At 45.0% G+C, this 20,069-nt stretch overlaps 1 long non-coding RNA gene across 3 annotated transcripts; it reads right to left on the reverse strand.

The window, feature by feature from the left end:
- Positions 1-481: 481 nt before the first annotated feature.
- On the reverse strand, positions 482-12,345 carry LOC122226849. Of its 3 annotated transcripts, none has more exons than XR_006205792.1 (4): positions 12,274-12,345; positions 4,801-4,922; positions 3,803-3,926; positions 482-1,195 (listed from the first exon to the last, which is right to left on the reverse strand). It is a non-coding gene; the product is annotated as an uncharacterized LOC122226849 (long non-coding RNA). The 3 variants fall into 3 exon arrangements; XR_006205789.1 differs by lacking the exon at positions 12,274-12,345 and adding an exon at positions 8,817-9,463; XR_006205790.1 differs by lacking the exon at positions 12,274-12,345 and adding an exon at positions 6,758-7,187.
- Between the last annotated feature and the right edge of the window lie 7,724 nt (positions 12,346-20,069).

Raw genomic sequence — 20,069 nt, forward strand, 5'->3', positions numbered from 1 at the left:
AAGTCTGAATTTCCTAAAACTTCCACAAATAAGAAATTTTTGTATTCTGTTGATATTGACTTCTCCCAGATTTAGTAATAAAAAGCATAGCTAAGGTGGACTTCCTATTGCAAACAAAACAAAACAAAACAAAACAAAAAAACAACTAATGTAATAAGCATAAAGAAGAAATTGGTTTTGCCAATCTATTCCTACTTCTGTGGGACCTAATAACAAACATAAGTATGACAGGTCATGGCATTTCCAAACCACAACTTGCTACTATTAAGAAATGGCAGGCTTGGGTGCCTGGGTGGCTCAGTCAGTTAAGGTCTGACTTTGGCTCAGGTCATGATCTTGCAGTTTGTGAGTTTGAGCCCCAGGTCAGGATCTGTGCTGACAGCTCAGAGCCTGGAGCCTGCTTCAGATTCTGTGTCTCCCTCTCTATCTGCCCCTCCCCCATTCATGCTCTCTCCCACGTGCTCTCTCTCTCTCTCAAAAATAAATGTTAAATAAATTATTAAAGAAAGAAAAAAGAAATGGCAGGCCTGATGAACAGGTACAGATTCCTTGCAAATCTGGACACATTCGGTCTGACATTGAGCTCACCTGATCTCAGATATACCAGAGACATGGGTTTATTCAGACTTATTACAAGTGGAAATCTTAGGCTGAACTGAAGCGCCCACCTCATGCTACGCTGGTAAGTCGCTAAACCGGGATCCGGTCAGACATAGAAATCTGCAAGGCAGGATCAAATACTCATTTGCCAGAATCAACATGGACTTCCTTTGACTAAGAAGTTCCAGGCCTGGCTAAACCCTTGATTCGCCTAAAGCGGGATCTGCTCCGCGGAGAAATCTCATTGGCCGCCGTTCTCGGACTCGGCCAAGATTGGAAATCGCAGGCGCGACTACACGGGACCTGCTACAACAAGGAAATCCCACGCACCGCTAATTCCAGGTGTGCTAGAAGGAAGAAATGCATGATGACGGTGAAACCTGGAGGGTTGGAGACCGAGACCCGACCAGCACAGGCAGTGATTGTTCCAATGTCCGATGGAGGCGTTCTGGCGTCGCTGTCCTCTCTGCGAAAGAGCGAGCGCGGGCGCATCTCCACTAGCAAAGGTCCAAAGAGCAGCGGCGGTCTGGACGCTAGCCGCCGAGCAGCCACCAAGACACAGAATGAATGCTCCGGGGAACTAGGGAAACTGCACCTGTCAAATGGCCAGATCGGGACAATTAGAGAAATGCAAACTGGGGGAGACGAGCGGTGCTGCCCACGACAAACACCCGCACCGCGAAGTCACGGAATAGGGGCCGTCACTGAGAAACAGTGCGGGCCGGGTCGTGGGCGGTGCTGCCACAGAGCCTGTGCACAATCCGGGCTGTGACAGACGAACCGCCGGCTCCGAGCTACTGGCCAAAGTGCCAAGGGGACGGCCGGGAAGGGCGACCACCGGAAGGCCGGCACAGGCCTTCCTGGGCAGAGGAAGGGACGGCACCCAACGACCCTGAACTTTGGGCGGAGTTCAAGTGGTGGCGCAGAAATCCCAGAGTTATCTGGTGGGCGCTGCTCGCGAAAGTGGTGACGAGAAACAGGCTGCTGGGCGGAGCGGGGCCCCCCCCCCCCCCCCCCCCCCCCCCCCGCCGAGGAACACGTGGCTGGGCTCATGCACAGGTGCTGCCCCTTGACCCCACCCCCCACCCCGATTTCCCGGCTGCCAGTGGGGCCTGGAACGGAACACCCCGCTAAGCGAAAGGATGGGCGACCCCGGCGAAACACACCCAGCTCCGCGCCAAGAAGAGCCACCTCCACCGGGAAAGCGCCAGCCCGGCTCTGCCAGAGACTGTGACCGCACATCATGGGCCATGCACCTAGTGGAGGGGAGGCTGACACCTGCCAACGCCGGGCGCCCGACGATGCTGGAAAGAGCAAGAGCCAGCAGAGAGCACTGATTGGTGAATGCAGGGGCCGGAGAGCTGGTCTCAGGGAAGGGAGCTGTGCCTCCCGCATTCCACCGCTAGGCTCTCAGCTCCCACGGGAAGCGAAAAGTAATCCAGGGCTAAAATTTACTGAAGAATATCTCAATCATGTATACCTGAACAGGTATGTTTTTGTATACAAAAACGTCAAGGTTTGTTCCATATTTCTTAGACTTCAAGACATAATTCATACAAGCACATATTTTTCTTTATGCTAGTTAATCACAGGTCTTTGTTTGTTTGTTTGCTTGTTTGTTAAACATCACACTTATCGTGCCTGGGTGGCTCAGAGCATTGAGTGCCTGACTCTAGGTTTTGGCTCATGTCTTGGTCCCAGGGTGTGGGGATCAAGCCTCCGTGGGGCTCCGGGCTGGGCAGGGAGCCTGCTTAAGATCCTCTCTCTTACTCCCTCTGCCCTCCTCCTCCTTCTCTCTCTCTCTCTCTCTCTCAAAGAATATCACATATACATATTGTCAACTGAAAGAAAGCCAATATCAATCTTGGCTAGCAAATGCTTTATTCATTGTCTCACTGAGGACTATAGCCCAGGAAGCAGATATTCAGATTGCTCTGAAGAACTGTTCCGAAGCTTGTTAGCTACAATACATTTGATGTACAAAGTGGATAAAGGGGTTAGTACTTGCAAGCAGTTTTCCAAATATTTGCACATCACAAAGTATAATCTGTTCTGTTGTAAAAATTAAAGTTTACTGATTTCCACATAGACACGTGAAAGACCCGTAGATCATTTTAATACATTATGTGTCTTTCATCTCTGATTTTTCAAAAAGATTGATTGCATACCTCCACTTAACTGTCTTTCCAGTTTTTTCTGTTTTTGTTTTTTCTTTTTCTTCCCCCTGCCCACACCACCCTGCCCCAGTTCTTCCTGTTTCTGAGATCTCCTTGAGGTTGCTTGAAATGGCCCACTGAGGGCTAACATCAGTTCTCTACTGCAGTTTAGTGCTTGATAATATATATCCCAGCATAGTTTTACATAACTATACAAATATACATAAACACACAATTGCAAAAATTATAGCAATCATTTAAAAATCTTAGCCATGTGTCAGGTACAATAACTCAAAGCTCAAAAGAATAGTTGGGTCTAAACTGGTTTTGGCAGGTGGTATAAGTTAAGGTTACCTGCTTGGATGGGTACAGCTTTTCAGTAAAGCCTTTAATTTACTACTATAAGATTTTTTTTGTTGTTTTTTAAATTTATTTTGGAGAGCATGCAAGCAGGTGGGGGCAGAGAGAGGGGGAGAGGATCAGAAGCCTGCTCTGCACTGCACTGAGAGCAGCGAGCCCAATGTGGGGTTTGAACTCAGGAACCCTGAGATCATAACCTGAACAGAAGTCCAACCTACTCAGCCACCCAGGTGCCCTTAGCATAAGAATTTTTTTAGAGAACCTATTTTTGGAGTCATTTTGCTTTTTTAGAAACTTCTACATCCTAATAAAAGAATGCATTCCATTGTCTTAGAGAGGTTTGGGATTCTCTTTTTTTAAGGGCATCCTCCCTGAAATAGGCTTTCTTATGTAAGTTAAAGCTTCCCTAAAGTGGCCACTGCAAACTGTTTACCAGTTTTCCAAAAAGGAACAAGATCCAGCTCCCAGCCTGGGACCAGGTGGAACCCATCTCTGCCTTTAGATTCCCCGAAGACAAAAAATCTGCCCGGAACTCACTAATTTACCACTGCCCCCAAACCCGAGAAGCATGGGTATTCTGGCCTTACAGACGAGAGTGTGACTTACCAAAAAGCTTTAACGAAGTTGCTCAATTAATTGGAAAGGTCAACATAAAGGGAGTGGAGCTTGGATTTGGGAGACAGTACCTGGAACTCCATGATCAGCAAGAAAGCAGTGACCGCAGGGGACTCTGTGGGTGCAGCACTCGTTACTCACTGTATTCAGGGTTCTTCAGGGGTCTTTTTCAAATCCCACTTCTGATGCTAGTCACTGTACAAAAAAATTATACCATAAAATCAATATAAGTACTTCTGTGAGTGAGAAGCAAACTGTTCACAAAGAGGGAAAACTGAAATGCAAAAGTGGTCTGAACTTCGGGGCCTTGATGTTATAGGGCGACTTATAAAATGAAAGAGAGGACTCTGACATTTACAATGATTGGTTATCACAATTGTGGTTTCCAGATGGCTGGCGATTGGTTAAGTGATTTTTATACATCTTGGGAAGGTATGCATCATCTATGAAAACCAGAGGCATTTACAAGAAATAACCTACCTTTCGCTTATGTTCATGATATCAGTTGACTTACATTGTTTATGTGACTAACCTTATGTCTGCTTGGAAGATTTTTGAGACTAGTCTCTATTTTATTATATTTTAGCACCTAAAAGGAAACAGGAGTCCTGACATCCAAGAGTTGGATGGTGCTATGTACTGTGACTTACTATTTCCATGAGCTAGCCTGGCACTCACAGGTAGGCATTGATGTTCTTCAGTTGAATATAAACAGTTTCATACAACAACACCATCATATGTGGCCACCCAGTGCCAATATATGGATCAGGACAAAAAAACAAGACCACCCTATAATCGTACCTGATCAGAGGCAAAATCATGAACTTTCTCCTAACCACAAAAATAAGCAAACACACCTGTCCTCGACGATATTAGTGGATTGCTGCATCTTTACCAATTTTAGCTGTCCTCTCTGTCCGGACTTCCATCCTTCCAGAGAGATTTATTAAGATAGTGAATCATAGAATTACCCCTGTCTGCTCACAGTATGTAATGCAGAGCAAAAGCTGCTTGCTGAGATCCTCCACAGGGTCAGCAAACAAGCCCACTCACATCCTGTAATTCTCACCCTTCCTCTTGAGATGCCTCATGGTTCCTCCCAGGCATAAGTTGATCTTGTACGAAGAGTAATAAATTTATTCAACTGCAAGTGTATTCCTGGTGTTCTTTGCTCAGAGCACATTGACACACCTAAGAAATGAAAGAAATCAATAGATACTAAGGACATTAGTGGTTCTTTAAGTACTGTGATCTTTCCGATTGGCCTTTATTTCAAATGAATGCCTGTAAGAAAGGTAAGGCACAAAGCTGAAGTGGAAGAGTTGCTAGGAATTTATTTTCATCTTTTCCCTTAGATTTAAGAGTAAGATGCATTTCATGGGCTGCATCGGTCTTCCCAAATTCCTATGTTGAAGGCCTGTTGCCCATACCTCAGAATGTGAGTGTATTTGGATATAAAAATCATTAAGTGATGATTAAGTTAAAACGAGTCCATTAGGGTGGGCCCTACTCCAATCAGACTGCTGTCCTACAGGGAGAGGAAATGTGGTCAAACACAAAGACAGCAGGCATGGGGACACCCAGAGGAAAGAGTGCATGAGGACCATGCAGAAGGTAGCCATCTGCCAGCCAAGGAGAGAGGTCTCAGGAGAAAACACCTGCAGATACCTTGATCTTGGATTTCTACTCTCCGTAACTGTGAGATCATAAACTTCTGTTGTTTAAGTCACCTCGTCTGTGGTGTTGTGTTATAGCAGCCCCAGCAAAGGGTACCAACTTCATCACTGGGGGGAATGACATGAGGTGAGGGGATGCCAAATATTCCTGTATGGACTGAAAACTGAAGTCTGACAGAGTATGCAGTATAGGTCTGCATTCCCTTATTAGCTCTTGACAATCCTGCATTTTTTAAAGCTTCTGGTTTTGCTTTTGTTCTTTGGGGAGTATACACAATGTATTTAGACTCTTTGGTAAAGAAATCCTGGCCTCATTTGTGATGAGGGTATGTATGGTGTTTATCAATTTTTAAAATTGCTTGATATTCCCCACTCTATATTATCACCGTTCTCAACATGTTGGAATACTTTTGTAGGAGAGAGTTCTAGAAGATTTAATTCATAAGACTCTTCATGTTACTTGACTAACATAATGTTGATTGGCATTTCTATGTTGTTCTTCAAAATGTTGTACTAAAGTAAACAATCACTTGCTCAACATGACAGATGAGTCTCTCCACTCCCAAGTGCCCTCCTTGCTGCCTGCCTTTCGCCTGGCTGTGCCACAGTGCTCCCTGGTGCCTCAAAATCTAATTTATCAAATCTACCACCATATCTGTGGTTATCACTGTGGATTTTAATATGGGTTTGAATCATATGATCTACTGGAACCTCAAATGTACACACATAATGATAATATACACGTGATAATGGTGTATCGGGCCCAGTGCCTGGGAAAATTAGCCATTATGCTGGCAATGTGCTGAGCCTAACACTTGAAACACAGCTGAGTTCTCTAATGGATCAAATTCCTTAGAACTACCCAGAATGGTCTCTCGTGCAGTCCTTCCACTTCTCCATCCACACACTACTTTAAACTATTCAATTAGAAAGCATCATATTCCTGTCAATTTTCACTCTTAGCCATTTCAAATTCCATTTTGGTTCAAACTAGGTCAGCCATATTTCAGTGTGCCTGAGATAGTCCTGGTTTCTTGTCCTGGTAAAATCATTAATATTCCCCCTCTCCCTTGATTCTCAAGTGTCCTGGTCCGGATGACACATTATATGCTTTTCCTGGCTTTTGCACTCCTACCTTTCCTTGTCTCTTTAAAATTTCATAGCAAACAATATCTTTAACAAGTTACTATTCCCTCTGCTCAAGTTCCTGACATAGTTAAGTCCTAGGAGAGTTTACATCCCATGGAATTAATTTTTCTTATTATGACAGAAGCTCTCAAAATGAAATCAATGTGTAACAGGCACTATAGATTCGAGAAACATCCCCACTGTTGAAGTAACTCAAAATACCGTGATCCTTTTCCTCTACAGATGATATACATAAACTCAACAAATTGAAGAGTCACAGAGGGAATTCCTAGGAGTAGAGAAATTTGTGGCATTCACATCAATATCCCATCCAACAGGAACCAAGATGTATCTCTCAGAAGGCAAATGATGTTGTATAGTCCTAGGAATAATGTTCAGAACACTTAGGAAGCACTTGTAAGAAAGTAAGACATTTTGCTGTTTGACTGGATGCTGCCTGATTGGCAGAAAAGGACAGAATTACCTCAGAATGGCCACTGTTGTGAGGCACTTTCAGAGAGACTGTAGACCTCTTGCCTGCTCTTTGCCCAGATAAGCAAAGACTAAAAGGTCAAGGCTAAAAGATGGCTGAAACAAACTGTCAACAGGGCTGACAGTGCAGCACTGTGGTCAAAGTAAATTTCCACCACAGAAGGAGCTTCCCTTTCACACTGTGTCTGATGTAGAGGAAGAATAAAGAAGGTTAGCTGTAGGTGGTGAATTTCAAAGAAAGTTTTTCTTTAAAGGTGTTCTGTTTAAGACCAAACCCTCTTTGTATTACATCTCCTTTCCCCAACTTAAAGGGAAAATATACCCCCTGTCCTTTATCAAGAATTTCTCCTTAACTATGCATTTATTCCCCTTGGGACATAAACACACATGTATGGAACACATTTTTTAAAAATCTAGAAAATCCTCACTTTTCTTCATCTACTTTATTTCTCCATTTCACCGCAAAAGCACTTAAGAATTTGAAGATGAAAATAGGAAGAGAATGGGTTATACTTAAGATAGAAATCCGTTAGTCTCTACTAATTTTAAAATAGGCAAGAATGAAGGATTCTTTCTTACGGCAGAATTCCCGTAGACAAATGTGCAGTGTTAGCACTGGAAAATCATTTGCAACCAATATATTAAAAGTTTACTTGGGCAGCAGTTGCCAATGGATGCTTAATATGCAAAGGGGACTTTAATGAGATGCAGAATATTTGCATTATCTCAACTTCTCTTCCTTTAGATTGCTTATTAGCTGTGGGGTGGGGGCATCACATACGACCTACTGGCATTATCAAAGTTAACATCACCACTGGGGAGCGCGACATTATATACTTCCAAGGGCGATGCCTTGAAATTACACAACATCACTTATGCAGCATTCCAGCCAGAGACACATAATCTCAATCAAATCATGAAGAAACATCAAACAAACCCAAATTGAGGACTGTTCAGTAGAATGATTGGCCCCTATTGTTTAAAATGTCAAGGCCGGAGAGAGTGAGGAACTCTTCCACCTTGAGCAAGACTGAAGAGGCAGGGTAACTAAATTTAACATTTGATTCTGGACCGGATCATGAACTGGAGGAGTGAAAGTGCTGTTAACATGAGTAGGGAAATTGGCCAAGTGGAACTATGGAGTTTAGATTCCATAGAAGTATAGTGTACAGGTTAAATGTCCTCAGTCCAATAACTGTACTGTGCTTAATTAGGTAAGAGCCTTAGGTGAGGATACACACTGAAATGTTTAGCTATAGGTGGAGATAATATATGCAATCTAGTTTCAAGTTGTGTGGATGTCTGTCTGAGAGACTGAGAAAGAGACAGAGATAGAGAGAGAGACTAAACGTGGCATCCTGAACCTTGAGCCATATGGGTAAAAGGTCTGCTGGATTTCTATAGGCTATTCCTGCATCTTTCCTGTGAAGTTCAACTTATTTCCAAGTGAAAACCACTTATTTATTTATTTATTTATTTATTTATTTATTTATTTATTTTAGAGAAAGAAAGAGAGTTCAAGTTGGGGAGGGGGAGAGAGGGGGGAGAGAGAGAGAGAGAGAGAGAGAGAGAGAGAGAATCTTAAGCAGGCTGCACACTCAGAGCAGAGCCTCATGCGGGGGCCTTGATCCCACCACCTGGGATCATGACCTGAGCCAAAATTAAGAGTCCCATACTCAACTCAGGAAGCCACCCAGGCCCCCCTCCCCCCCAGGTGAAAATCTTTAAAAAGTCACCCTAAGGGCACACATTCACCATCTCCATCTTTCCCTTCCCAGCCTCTCCTAACCTCTACAAGAACACTGTCATTTCCACAACGGGACTCTTATCCTCGCCATCCTCATAGTCCTTGGCTGCCACGATGTCCCAGTCTCCTTGTTTCTATTGTACTTCAGGAGACGCTCCTTCTCAGCTGGGTCGACGGGCGTCTCTTCCGTGCCCGGCTTCTGCAGTGCCCCCAGGACTAAATATTTCGGTTTCCTAAATATTTTGGAGCGATTGTGCAGTTGGAAAAGAGGCCTGTAAGCATCAACGTTGCCACAAAACAAATGCACACTCCACAGGGATAACTGAGAAGCGGTTAACGGAGTGACTCCCCACAAAGGGCGGGTGGGGGCAGGTTAAGGGAAATGGACGGGGAAGCACTCCAGGCCAGGGCTGGCACCAGAAGGAAACAGTCGCCCCCTAGGTCACGGGAGAAAGGAGAACGAGTGGTGTGGTACCAAGGAAGTGCCGGGAGAGATGGCCACCTCACAACAGTTTTGGCCTTCGGTTAAGTAACTTACCCCCTTGAGGCGTAGCTGGGAGAAGCCAGGGGAAGAAGCCACCCACCTCCTGCTTCCACAGGGAACGCCCAGACCCGCTGCTCACGCACGCGGTCTGCGAGGTGGAGAAAAGGGCTCACCACTTCCACGGAAGGAGACGAAGGGCGGCTGTGATGCCGTCCAAGAGCAGGGACTGTGACCTTATAGGGCCTTAAAAAACAAAAAACAACGAAAAAACAAACCCAAACCACACAACCATCCCCCCAGCCCCCGCCCCCCCCCGGGACTCTCAAAGTCTGGGGAAGGCGAAGGGGGCGGAGCGGGTCCGGGAGCGCATGCGGGGCGCCCCACTCGGGTACTTTGGGGGCGCAAAGGGCGCGCAAGCTGGGCAATTTCGCCCGAATCAGATCGCCTGTTTGTTTGTTTGTTGTTGTTGTTTTCTTTTTTTCTCCCTGTTAAAATTCTAGACCATCATGGGGTCATTTATGGTTCCCACCCCTGCCAGATCCCTCTTCAGCCCTGCTGGGCGCTGCGCCTCAGCCCAGTCCCGCCGTCGCTTACCCCCGGGCGGCAGCGACGCCTAGGGAACCCCTCCCCTGGCGGCTCCGGGTCCCTCAGGTCCAGGGAGACCCCTTTCATCCCGGGCTCAGTGGCCGTTCCCGCGCTTCCCCGCCTTCCGCGTCTCCCGCAGTGGGGAACGGCCCCCCCCCCCCCCGCCGCCCCCGCGCCTTTGTGGGCAAATGAGCTTTTACGTTGGGAAGAATAATTTTTAAAGTTTGATATTTTGCAAAAGGAACAGAAACAGTTCCCCAGTTCCCTGAATGTCCATTCATTGTAAAGGTGAAGCCTGTAAAATTCTCTTCGCGCAAACGAAGGTGATTTCGCGTGGAAACACAAAAACCTAACAAGGATCCAGAATGCACGCCGGTCTGAGCTCCCTCAGTGTCCCTGACGACTCAATGCCCGGGAGGACCCCCCCCCCCCCCCCCCAAGGTCCCGCTGGGCTGGCTCTGGCGACGCAGGGTCCGCCCGCGCCAAGCTCTCTGGACACAGCCGGGGCCGCCGGGCCGCGCGGGGCGCACGCGGGGTCGGCTCTGCGGCTCCCACCCGCCCGCGGGCCAAACCCGCTCTCTCCTGGTGCCGCCTCCGGCTCCAGCCCCGGGTGGACTCGAATCCCGGCGGGTCCGGGCAGGGGGCGCGGCTCCTTCCCGCTCGGGCTCACTCCCGGGGCCCCAGCGCGCGGGGACTTTGTGTCGCGTCCGGCCGGGCTCCAGGCGTGGGTTCCCCCCCACCCGCCGCAGGTCAGGGAGCAGAGCGCACGCCCGCCCCAGACCCATCCTACTCAGTGCAGATCGCTCTGGGCCTTCACCCCGACCCGCAGAACTACAAGTCCCCGAGGCCACCGGCACCGTGGGGAGCTCCTGTGGGGAGTGTGATAGGGCAAAGGGTTCGGTTATCGCGCCGCCTTCAGTTTTCCTCTCCCTGTCCTATTCCATCCCAAAGGGTGCAGGTTGTGAAGTTTTCACGCTAAAAAATTTTCTTCTGAATGAAACAGATGGACAGCATCCAGTAAGCAATTCTTCCTAAGCATTTTTGTGCAAGCTGGGATTAGCCAAAGAATAAACTTCGTGCAGGTTGGGTCTGATGCCAAACGAGTTCCGCAGTCCTGCCTCCATCTTGCACTGTAGGCTGGCAGAACAGTTTGGATTTGGGCATTGCTAATAAAGAACTGTGGAACTCTCCTCCAAATCCCCTCAGTTACGGACAAGAGGGTTTTTAAGGGACTGTCATTCTCTCAGTGAATTGAAAGCATGTTTCATTTATTACCCCCTTCCTCTTACGTGTTACTATTGAAATCACTCCCCAGAAAAGCTGAGGATGAAATATAGAAACAATGCAATTCTGGACAATAATTTATCTCTCATCCTCACTCATCTTCTCTCTTAAACAAACCTCCCAATGGGTGGGTGGGGGGGGGGGAGGCCAAAAAAGAAAATGAGAGACGTCAAGTAATTAATGTCTCCAAAACACATCTATGATAACAGTTCCTAGGGTGGTAGGCTAGCTCATATGGAAAAAAATCCCTCCCTTAGATACTTTTGTTTTGTTTTGTCTTTTTGAGACTGCAAAGGGAAAATTCCCTTGTGGTCCAAGACATGGAGAAGCAAGTACTTTGCAATTCACTGAGGACATGGTGTTCACAGTGGTCTAGCAACAGCATCCACACCAGCAGAGGTGGCCCAGAAAATCCTGAAGGAGAGGAGGGAGAGAGTGGGGCATGGGGTGGGATCTTGGAACAGAAGAGGTGAGGATATATATTTTACCTGTAATCGGTATTTTAAGTTGATGATACCCAATGTTATTAAGAGCATTAAGAGTGTAAGGCAGTGCCATATACTCTAAGTCAAATTTGTTGCTGCTGAATTTTGATTAGCAGTAAAACTCTAATATTTAAATTTATAAAATTTATAACACAAGAACTTTATACAACATATAAATTTAACTTCCAGCAATGTATTCCACCATTCCATAGGATTAAGATAATTTAAGCCAAAAAGGAGAAACTGGGAAATGTCTAAAAATAGGAAATTGGAAATAAAAATTTCTGGCACCCCTCAAAATGACATATACAGTTGGTAAAAGAAAGAGAGCAGTTTCACTAGTAGGCATAATAAAAGTTGGTTGGGTATTAAACATGTTAAGAGGTAAAAGTGTGTCACAATGGTGTCTATATCATGATTACATATTTATATATAACTAGAACACATACAGGACATGATAGCTTTTAAGAATTACTTAGGGCACGTTTGGTTTAAAATTCAGGATGTAGAAAATTCTAGACAGGCAAGAGAGTGCCCATCCTGATAGAACATAACCCTGAGTATCTTGACCTGTGGTTGGTACCACTCTGTTACATGATGTTTCCATTATGGAAAGTATCACTGTCTCTGTTAACTGGGAGAAACAAAGAGTGTGATACACCTTCTCTTCACTTCAGGTCTGCTTTGATGCAAAAGAGTTTTGGAGCCAATTGTGTGTGTGGAGAGAGTCCAGGCTTTAAGAAGTTTGGGACTGTAGAATCTCCAGTGAGACATTCTAGAACTGTATTCCACACTCTACCAGTGGTTATTGGCAAGCAGGATTGTAGAATCCTTTCTTTTCTTGTCTACACAGGAGCAATTTATCCCTTCTCCCTAACCCCCATTGATTAGTTATTGCTTTGGAAACAAGAAAAGGAAAGGTAGAGAAAAAAGAAACAGTGTAATTTCTGGCCAATTTTATCTTCAATGATTGTGTCTTTTCTTACATACACTCACTCAGAACCAACAAATTACTGTGTTTAAATAAAGGCACACTAGCATCTATAACATACATCAATGTCTTCAATTCTTCAGGGGGTAGAATGTATGTTCACAAGCCAACTATGACCGGAGAAATCAGCATTGAGTTTGAAACAGCAGGAATATCATCCTGTCGCCAAACAGGTGGACTAGACAATGGTTTTCAATTCTCCAAGAAAGGCCAACACTTGTTTACTGGATAAGCTCCATACAGCCTCAGACCAGTGAGGGTGATAGCTCAGAAAATAAAGTGGGGGTGAAAGGAGTTTAGGAAATAGCTTTTGGGGATGAAAGCCTAGGGCATTCAAGTACCACAAATTGGTGAAATTTGTCCTCCCAAAGTTGCTGGAAAAGAGCAAATGGCATAAAATCCCAGTTAATATTTATTGACATTACGTGGTGCTGGATGTATGCTTAAGGGAGTACACCATCTAAACACATTGATGTGGCGGCATGTATAATTAATTGAACGTTGTTTTCCTGAATGAGGAAAATGAAGCAGAAGGGATAAACTACCGTTTGAAAGTCAAGAGGTGAGAGATTTGAACAACAGAATGACCACAACAGAATCCTAACACTGAAACCTTCAGCCTACATGGGCCAGGTGGCTAATTTCACCATGTCTGGGGTCACCATTCTCAGTGGACTCCCTCCTATCTCCCATCCCCTCACCGGAAACCCCAGACGACAGAGGCCTCTCTTCCTTGGACTTGCTCTGAGTTCCCAAGGTGACACCGAACAAGCGAACAAGTGTATGTGTTTCTGGTGGGAGAAGGGAAGTTCAAGAAACACTGGTGCAAATGATGAACAATCCAAAGATACTAGGAGGCACCTCAAGATAGACTCTAACGGACAATGTCCTAGGCCTCCCAGGGGAACACTGGTCTCTTAATTGTATTTTTTTACCCACCTGTTCTCCCCCCCACGCTGTCCTATCTCTTAGATTTTGGTGAGAAGGTCTTGCTGAGTGACTGCCTTTTTACAGCTAATCTTTTGGTTTTTGAGAAAGAAATCAGATAAAAATCAGGATTCATCCCAGGAAAACCACAGTGGTGTTTCTCACTCTGGTAATGCAAGTAGGTGGCATCTGTGGCCCACCTGACTTACAGGAAGGCTGTGATGTGGAGCTTATGGGAAATAATCTGGTGAGCACTGGTTATTGCACAGAACCAGTAATATTCTGATTCTGATTTGAACCATTATTGTGCCCTATAAGTAGAGTAATTCCAAAGAGGTGTATTTTCTCTAGATAAGTTTACATCTAGGAACTTATGTTAGAGGGTAGTCTATAAATTGGATTGCCATGCTGCTTTAAGTAGAAGACACTATTTTTTTTTTTTTAATTTTTTTTTTCAACTTTTTTTAATTTATTTTTGGGACAGAGAGAGACAGAGCATGAACGGGGGAGGGGCAGAGAGAGAGGGAGACACAGAATCGGAAACAGGCTCCAGGCTCCGAGCCATCAGCCCAGAGCCTGATGTGGGGCTCGAACTCACAGACCGCGAGATCGTGACCTGGCTGAAGTCGGACGCTTAACCGACTGCGCCACCCAGGCGCCCCTAGAAGACACTATTTTTGAGTAAAAAAGGAAAGATGTCCAAAATATGAATAAGTGACAAGTTGTTGATTCCTGTACATAATGCAATTTCCTTGGAGGGAAATACAATTTGTATGTTTGCATTTGTATAACGTTATAGAAATACTCCAAAATATATCATTAGTGGTTACTTAACCATTGGGAGGTAAGAAAAAGGAAGGTATAACTTCTGTTTTTACTTTGTATCTTACTGTTTTATTTCACTTGGAAAGAAATATGTATCATTTTGGTGGTAAAATGTTTAGCGATAACTCGAAAGTAATAAAATAATTCTATTCACTTTCCTTTAAAAAATTATCCTGGGGGCGCCTGGGTGGCTCGGTCGGTTAAGTGTCCGACTTCGGCTCAGGTCATGATCTTGTGGTTCGTGAGTTCAAGCCCCGCGTCGGGCTCTGTGCTGACAGCTCGGAGCCTGGAGCCTGTTTCCAATTCTGTGTCTCCCTCTCTCTCTCTGACTCTCCCCCGTTCATGCTCTGTCTCTCTCTGTCTCAAAAATAAATAAACGTTAAAAAAAATTAAAAAAAAATAAATAAAAATAAAAAATTATCCTGAGGGACACCTCGGTGGCTCAGTCGGTTAAGTGTCCGACTTCGGCTCAGGTCATGATCTCACAGTTCGTGAGTTCAAGCCCTGCGTCGGGCTCTGTGCTGACAGCTCAGAGCCTGGAGTCTGCTTTGATTTTGTGTCTCCCTCTCTCTCTCCCCCTCCCCAACTCATATTTCTGTCTCTCTCTATCTCAAAAATAAATAAACATTAGAAAAAAATTATGCTGATATTTTTGAAGAACTTACTATATATTATGTACTATTCTATATGTTTTATTTTTATTGTGTTATTTATTTATCATTTATTTAGATGTTATTCTGTCTATTCTATAGGTAAGGAAATGCAGCTTTCCAGAATCTAAGTATTTGTTGGCATGAGGGGCTGCTTAGCAAGTGGTTAGTCTGGTAATGTGGCTCTCCGTTGGGAGACCCCACACCTCTGTTATAGTCAGCAGGGCCCCCATCTAAAGCCATCACCTTTGTTTTCCTACCTGGAGAGACATTATCTAAAGTCATGTGGCTGCTGAATGGCTATAGAACCTATTCAATTTGCTCTTAAGGAAGATAAAAATGATGTACGTTCCTTGTAAGATAGGGGGGGAATAACGTGGTTTCCAAAGAGTCCCCCCTGCTCCAATGCGAAATCCAGAGAAATGAGCCCCCACTCCACTGCTGTGTCAAGTCTAGAGAAAGAAGAGGCAAATAATATTTGCGTTATTAACAAATATGAATCCTTCTTTATTTTTATTTATTTTTTTTGGAGAGAGAGACAGAGAGAGAGAGAGAGCACAAAGTGGGGAGGGGCAGAGGGAGAGGGAGAGAATCTTAAGCAGGCTCCATGCTCAGGACAGGGAATGGGGGGCCAATTGCAGGGCTTGATCTTAGGACTGAACCGTGAGATCATGACCTGAGCCTAAATCAAGAATCAGACACTTAACTGACTGAGCCACACAGGCACCCTGTGAAGCCTTCTTTAAAAACAAGAATGGGAACTCTCTTGAGAAATGTGAATTCCTGGAGGTGGACTCCAGCTGTCTGGAGGATGGACCCTGAAAGCAAGAGCAGACCCAACTGGCAAGTGGTCGTTGGGGATTGTAGTGGTGACCCCAGGAAGGTGGCTTCAGCATTTCCTGGGCTAAGGAGCAGGGATATGTCTCCCGAAGGTGAAGAGCCAGTGGACATTTGCATTGTAGAGAGTGGGTGGGATGGGGGGGGGGGCAGTAACACACAGAGGAGAGGGTCTCCTAGTGGGAACCTACATTACCCAGACAGAGACCTGCTGAGCAGCCTTAGTTCTATGTCAGTCGCGTGGAAACAGAAACCACCCACTGCAGCAGGAGATGCTCTAAATCAAATCTTCTTAAATCAAATGGTACTGGTTTCCTGGTCTCCAGTGACCATGAAAGTTTCCTTGAAGGATCACTTAATTATGTTTTATTCTTACACATTTTTTATTTTCTATTCTATTCTGGAAAATGTCTGTGTGTCTTAATGTAGAAACTAAACAGCTCAAATGAAATGGGGTAATATAATCTGACACACTTAGGAAGAAAATGTAACAACACATCTCCAAAGACATTTGGTTGGATCTCCCTTGCCAATCTCTTGGGTACATGTCTGGTCAATCTTATAATTGATTGGGTAACTGTCATATATTTGAGTGGTCTTATTGTCAGCAATCAATTGAAAGTGAACCAAAACTTCCATCTTTCATCTAAATCATTTCTTAGGTCTGCCTGGAGGCCAGCAGGCCCTCTTTGGACAGGATCGTTCCAGTCCAGATACCTCCCACCTGGGCCACCATTTGCCTTCTGTCTGTCCGTGATTGTATGAAACTTGTTCTAGACTCAGAGCTTTGCAGTTTAATGTTCTCTCTTGATGATAACTCCTCTCTCAGGCTCTGCATGGCTCCCTCTATCGCATTATTCATATCAAAGTGGAAAGGATACTGGCACATCTCTGACAATTCTATCCTGACTACCCTAGCTAAGACAGCACCCTCCCAGCTACATTCCTTTCTAATTAACTTGCATAACATTTTTGATAGCACTGTCACTCACACATAGTCTTCTTTCTTTAATTTGTGAGCATGTGTCTTGCTTGTTTCCTTCCACGCAAGTGTCAGATACTTTACAGCAGAACTCATGTCTGCCTTGTCAGTTGTTGTATCTCCAGGGCCTTGATTACCATGTAGCCCAATATAGGCACTTAGAAGGTATTCATGAATGAAGAAGGAATGAATGCATACAAAATACTCTCCAGCCATTGGCTCAACAGAGGAAGGTCAGATGTAAATATCTTCCTTGGAAGCTTTGTTTGTTTGTTTCATTTGGCTTCTGGGAAGATGCAAGTAAGCTTGTCACCACCATCTAATGCTGGCGTGACCCAATCAATTAGACTTGCAAAGCTATGCTGAACTTCCTTTGATTAAAATCATGCAGAAAGAGCATGTTTATGTGCTTCATCTCACCAGCCCAGGCTTTCTGAAGCAAATTGCACTGAAGGTTAACATCAACATCCAGTTTTCAGCAGTTTGTGTCTGACAACTAATAGTCCTAGGCTGGAAGCCTGCTGCTTCCTTCTCCTCTGTCTTGGCCGGGACATATGATTTAACCATCTAGGAGCCTGAAGGATTGGAGCTTCATCTCTCTTGCTCAGTGGGTTTGATTGTTGCCTGCAAAAGTTGAGAGCCCGGGTTATTACCCCCTCGCACGTGATACCAGCCTGGGTCTGGGACGGATCCAGGTACTGAGAGGAGGCTCAGTTGAATGCCCCAGACTATTGGGAATAAGGAGAATGTGGAGACTGTGTCTGTGCCCCCAACTCTTTAAAAAACTGCCTAGATGGGCTTACCTGGGAACTGATACTGAGGTTCTGACTGGGCCATAGTAGACCCAGGGGAGGTGAGTCCTATAGACCATACGGCTGAGTGGGACCCAGAAAAGCTGGGCCATGCCATTGCTGGTGGAAGCTGAGAGATCTGCGACCTGATGTCCTCGCAGGCAGAGGTCCTGGGACTCTGCCCCCTCTAACCCTAACCTGGTGGTTTAGCCATAGTGCTTTCCTCTCTAACTTGGGTTTGTCCACTCCTTCCAAGCCTTGGTGTGGCCACCGCTAGTGCACGCAGTTCTGGGTTTGTGGTTCTGTAGGACAGCCTTTCAAAATAATTTATTTCATTTTACTTCTAAGGACTGCATAGTTTTGGGTTTTCAGATGTACCATTGCTTCCCCCAACTCTTTCCTGAAAAACACATTTGTTTGTTCTAATAGACTTTCTCTTTTAGAGCAGTTGTAGGGCACAGCAAAACTGAGCAGTAAAGAGTGAGAGTTCCATGTATCCCTTCCTCTACACTGGCATCACTTCCTCCACAATCAGTCAACATCCTTCACCAGGGTGGTAGAGTTATTCCAATCTATGAACCTGCAGTGAAATTGTTACAGTTTCATGCTTGTAGAAGCAGAGCAATTTCTAGATAAAAAGAGTATTCACCTTTAAATATTTAATGCATATTGCCCTATTTACAAAAATCCTCTCAAATTTATTCCTACTGGTGTGTATTAATCACGTTTTCTGTTTTCTGTGTCTTGTGACGTTTTGACATCTTAGAAAACCTCTCTGTCTGTGGACAGACCGCCCCTCCCAGAGCAAGCCCATTTAGAAGTAGCAAAGGACCCAGCCAGGAGCCTGCCTTTGCTGTGCAAACAAACCAATCCACAGCCATACTTCCTATGGCCCAGCGAGTATATTCCTGGAGGCAATATTCCTGTATCTAATCATTGCAGGGCCAGGTGCCAGGCAACTAGGGACCACCCCTGTAGCCCAAAGCTGGCCCTAAATATTCGAACTCGCCAATCCTAAACTATTTACTCCGCATGCCTGGTCTTCTCCAAGGAAACTGCAATAAAGGCTCTGGCCTAACTGACTGCTTACTCCTGCTTCTGCTTCCTGACTAAAACCGGGTGTAATCCACTGGCCCTGAGTGGTGAACTACGCCTCTCACTTCGAGGGGCACTGGGAATAACAGTACACTTCTCTTTCGATGGTGTTGACCTCTCCTTGGTGTTAATCAGTCACTTTTAGCAATTGAGACATGGGGACAGAACACGGCGGTGTTTGGGAGTTACTAATTTCCAAGCTGTCACCAATATGGGGTATAATAACAAAAAGTGTAATATGTACTAATGCCCTAGGCAAAATTATAGTCATTGTTTTAAATTGCATTTCTTTGATTTTAGTGAGATTAAACTTACCTTTGGAGGTAAGGTTTGAAGGGCACTTTTCTGAAAATTAAGTTTATGGAAATTAAATTTTTGTCAGCAATTATTTTCTCCAATTTTTCTTTGGCTTTCCAAAAAAATTTTTTTAATGTTTTTATTTATTTTTGTGACAGAGAGAGACAGAACATGAGCAGGGGAGGACCAGAGAGAGAGGGAGACACAGAATCGGAAGCAGGCTCCGGGCTCTGAGCTGTCAGCACAGAGCCCGATGCGGGCCTCGAACCCACAGACTGTGAGATCATGACCTGAGCCGAAGTTGGACGCTTAACCGACTGAGCCACCCAGGTACCCCTCCAAAAAAAAATTTTTTTTTAATTAATTAATTTATTTTGAGAAAGGGAGCAAGCACAGGTGGGGGAGGGCAGAGAGCAGGAGAGAGAGAGTCCCAAGCAGGCTCCACAATGTCAGCCTAGAGCCTGACATGGGGCTCCAACCCACAAACCGTGACCATGACCTGAGCCAAAACCAAGAGTTAGACGCTTAACTGACCGAGCCACCCAGGTGCCCCTTGAAAAATTTTTTAAGAGGAGAGAACAAAGAATATTTAGCATTTATATATTCAATTGTGTCAGTCTCTTTCTTTTTAGTTCTGAGTCTACACTCATTTTTTTCCATTAAATTTTTTTTAATGTGGTGAGGGCGCACATGTAGACTTTACCATTGACATGTTTTCAAGTGTGTGGTCAGTGGCATTAACTACATGCACGTTGCTGTGCAACCAGCAACACTGAATTCCGTGCTCACAAAAAGTATTTCCACATTGGCCCCTCCCCCAGCCCTTGGCAATCCACATTCCTCCTTGTGTCTCTGTAACTTTGACACTTCCAGGTGCCTCATAGAGGTGGAATCACACAGAATTTGCCTTTTTTGTATTTATTATTTTTTTTTAATGTTTATTTTTGAGACAGAGAGAGACAGAGCGTGAATGGGGGAGGGTCAGAGACAGGGAGACACAGAATCTGAAGCAGGCTCCAGCCTCTGAGCTATCAGCACAGAGCCTGATGCGGGGCTCGAACT

This window comes from Panthera leo, chromosome A1 (assembly GCF_018350215.1).
Source record: "Panthera leo isolate Ple1 chromosome A1, P.leo_Ple1_pat1.1, whole genome shotgun sequence".
Lineage (NCBI taxonomy): Eukaryota > Metazoa > Chordata > Mammalia > Carnivora > Felidae > Panthera > Panthera leo.